General features: G+C 40.1%; 1 protein-coding gene across 1 annotated transcript in view; it reads left to right on the forward strand.

The window, feature by feature from the left end:
• EDNRB (endothelin receptor type B) overlaps positions 1-4,178 on the forward strand; it is a 54,802-nt gene that overhangs the window by 33,474 nt on the left and 17,150 nt on the right. The gene's annotated exons all lie outside the window — the stretch shown is intronic.

A 4,178-nucleotide genomic window follows, 5' to 3' on the forward strand; every position in this document is an offset into this window, starting at 1 on the left:
ACAAAAAAAAAAAAAAAAACCCACACCAGCAACATCTGAAAACAGAATTCTAGTTTTCTTTTAGCTAACAGCATAGGATCTCCTAGCACTAACCACAGATGTCTGTAAAACAAACATTCAGTTTGAGTATCATATGAAGGGCAAAGTAGGTCTTACTTTACAACCACATTTTTTTAACTGGTGAAGACTACATATTGCTGCAAAACACACAAAATAACAAAAATATATATCTGTATTCAATATTGTATGGACTGGATTTGATTAGTCCCTAAGAAGTAATGCATCTGTTGTAACAACAGAATGTGTATGTCAAATACAAAGCCTACACCAGTACCTTGAAAAGTATAACTGAAGTAACAATCTCAGCAAATATCTGTACAGATGTGATAAAAGGTGGTTTCAATTCATGAGATGATGATCTAGGTCTCCTCTGGTACAACTTGTGGCCATTTCCTTGGGTCCTGTTTGTAGTCTGGGAGAAGAGGCCAAATCCCTCCTCACCACAACCTCCCTTCAGGAAGTTATAGAGTGCAATGAGGTCTCCTCTGAGCCTCTTCTTCTCCAGACTAAACAATCCCAGCTCCCTCAGCCACTCCTCATAAGACTTGTGCTCCAGATCCCTCACCAGTTTTGTTGCCCTTCTCTGGACACGTTCCAGGGTCTCAATGTCTTTTTTGTTTGAGGGGCCCAAAACTGAACACAGTACTCAAGGTGCAGCCTCACCAGTGCTGAGTAGAGGGGGATGATTACCTCCCTACTCCTGCTGGCCACACTATTTCTAATGCACATGCACCCAATGAGCAGCTCACACAGCAGGGACTATTCTTTCTGTTCCTCTGGAATTTGCACAGTTAGTGGGCAAATTTCCACTGGGCTCAATAAAAACAAAAGCAGACCTGATGCGGCAGATTTCCAAAGCTACTTGGTTGCTGATCAATATAAACTGAAAATGAATGAGATTTGCAAAAGTACCAGCAAGCCCATGCATTTGTTCAGTGAATACAGCATGCATTAAAATATGCATTCCTGAGCTGTGTCTCATCATCTTCATAAATGGAGTTCTGATGCCACAATCTTGACCATTCTGCATGATTTATTCTACATATAATGGCATCATTCTAAAAACCTTTCTTTTATTGAAAATCATCGTGGTAGTGGCTACAAGTTATCCAGTCTATCTAGTTTGTGTATGAAGTTCCAAAACTAATTTCAGAGCATTATCAGCCATTATATTGTAGGGCACCTGCTTTAGCAAAAGGTTGGACTCAATGATCTCATGAGGTCCCTTCTAACCCATGCGATTCTGTGATTCAGTGATCAGCCACTGATAAACATATTACATCTGACTTACAATTAAGCGAGTCACTAGCTATAGTTCATAAACTGCTAGTAGATAATGAAGTGGAAGTACAGAAAATATTTAAACAAGTGTTAGGGAGCCTGGAGGATATATTAGATGATGATTGAACTTCCCTCACTTTGTAGAAAAATGAACTAGGTCGGTCAGGAGTATTTCTGCTTCCTGAGAAAAAAAAAAGAAAAGCGAGTCAGATACATGAGCAGAACATCATTATCTGCGATGAATTCCATATAGTTCAGCACAGAATTTATTTCACAATTAGCAACCTTAATCAGCAGTTAGTTAATTAGTAATTTGGACCACGTAAGACAAACAGTCTATTTATTTACAGATGTTTCTCTCCTGTTACAATCTAGATGAATGACATAAGTTGCTTCTTCATTTATGCTACAACTGATTTGCCAGTCTATATATTATGTGGAACTGAGCTTCCCTTTTTCACTATTTAAAGGAGATTTGTATCATAGCATACTCTCTTTTTTAAATTTCTCCAAGTATTCTATAAAGTCAGAGAATGAAGAAAAAAAAGAAAAGAAAAAAAAAAAGAGGCAAACATAGCAGCCCTTTGGCTTTTCTGAAAGTAATGCCTCCTATTTTATTATGTTGGTCCATGATGTCAGAGGCAGATGCTAGTGATATAGCAGCAGAGGTTGAACCTTCCCACTGGTATTCCATTACATTTTGTTATTGTGTGACAGATGGCAGCAGAGGGGCAGTATGACAAAATGGTATCTGACATGGAAGTGCATATGGAGCAAAGGTGTGTCACTGAATACTTCCATGCAGCAAAAATGATTCCCACTAACATTCATCATTGCTTGCTAAATGTTTATGGAGACCAAACAGTGGATGTGAGCACTGTGAGGCTGTGGATGGTGTGTTTCAGCAGTAGTGACAGAGACAGTACAGCTTTGTATGAGCATGGCATGAAGACTCGTGTTCATCTTCAGTGAAAATGTATTGCTAATTTCCTAGGATTTCCTAGGTAAGTCTGTTGAAAAATCTTTTTTTAGTTATTTTTTTCTTTTTTGTAGCTGAGCATTTGCTCTATCAAATAGTGTTATTTTGCTCTTTGTATCTGTTGTAGTTTCCAAGGAAATAAATAGGAGGCACTACTTTCAGAGTGACTTTGTATTTCCTTGTCTATCCCTTCAATTCTGAAGACCAGTGAATTTTGTCATTACTGATTACTCACCATAACTAACTGGTCCAGGAAGACTGCTGGATCCAGAAAGACACCAGGTGCTTTTTTTGTGTAATGCTACAAAGTAATTTTACCTCAAGAATCAGCAGCTGTCTGGAATTCTGCCTGCACTAATGATATTACTAAAATTTTCTGAAGCTAAATTGCAATTAATAATAATTCTGAATCTGAAATAAACACCCCCAAACAGTAAGAAACATATCCAGTGGAACTGAGCTAACAAAAATGTTGGCAAACATATCTCTTTGTAACCACTCTACATCTATTTCTTGATGGTCAGGATCAGCATAGAAACCCTCTAGATGTAGAAAACAATCTTGCTAGTCAGAAGCATTTCATAGAATCACAGAATAGTTTTATTTGGAAGGAACCCTTAAAGGCTGTCTGGTCCAACTCCCCTGCAATGAAGAGGGACACCTACAGCTCTATCAGGTTGCTCAGAGCCCCATACAGCCTGACTTTGGATGTCTCCAAGGATGGGGCATCCACCACCTCTATGGGCAACCTGTTCCAGTTCTTCACCATTCTCACTATAAAAAACATCTTCCTCATATCCAATCTAAATCTCCCCTCTTTCAGTTTGAAGCCATTTCCCCTTGCCCTATCATACCAGATCCCACTAAAGAGTCTGTCCCCATCTTTCTTACATCCCCCCTTTAGATACTGAAAGTCTGCTCTCAGGTCTTCAGCACTTATTTCCAACTAAAAGTTAATGCTATGCTAATTGGCAAGAGCTTGTAATAAAAATCAGCGCTGCAAACACCGACTGCGGAACTGTAAATGCAGAAATGAAAACCAAAGGACCTGAAGCGCACATATCTCAGGATTTTTTTTAATTTAACACTTGTGTCACACAGAGCTGAATTAGCTCTGCAAAATGTATCCTACTGCAAAATATAATTGGAAAAAGGCTGAACTTGGAAAGATCACTTTTCCAGCTAGAGTGCAATTAACCTCCAGCTACACTCCTGCAGCTGAGAAGTGAGCGCGGTGCCTTCATTTCACAAATGCAAAAGAGGAGAAAAATGAAAGTGCCACTACATTAGGAAATGGATCGAGAGTGATTAAATGGGAAAGATGCTGGATATGGCCAACTTCAACAAAGATGAACGTACAACAGTGCAGTTAAATGAGGAAGGGAAAAGGCTGTCTGCTATTGTGGCTTCAGGAAATGATAGCAGGAGATGCTGGAAAGATGAGAGATCAGACCAGCAACTGAAGTGAGCTTAAAATAAACGTTTCTTTTTTGTTGTTTTCCCCTCTGGGTGTATATCAGTGATGTAGGTGAGTTGGTCATAAACGCAGTGTTTACTCATCCACTCTGCATACGACTTTTAGCTTCCAGTGGGATTAAGAAGAGATTGGGAAGATGCACTAGCTCTGTTGGACACAGCCTCACATTCATTTCAGCTGGACGTGCAGTTGTTTCCAACTTTCGGAGGCACTTCTCGCTTTCAGAAGACCCTGCACAGATGCTTCGCTCAAGGAAGGGCCCTGTAACTGGAAGGAGCTGAGATCAGAGGTATCGCTGAGGCTGCCCGCAGCGGTGAGATAACCGCGCTACATCACACGGGTTCGTAGCGGTCACGACGCTACTGCAAGGGGGATAAAACG

Source organism: Meleagris gallopavo, chromosome 1 (genome assembly GCF_000146605.3).
Source record: "Meleagris gallopavo isolate NT-WF06-2002-E0010 breed Aviagen turkey brand Nicholas breeding stock chromosome 1, Turkey_5.1, whole genome shotgun sequence".
NCBI lineage: Eukaryota > Metazoa > Chordata > Aves > Galliformes > Phasianidae > Meleagris > Meleagris gallopavo.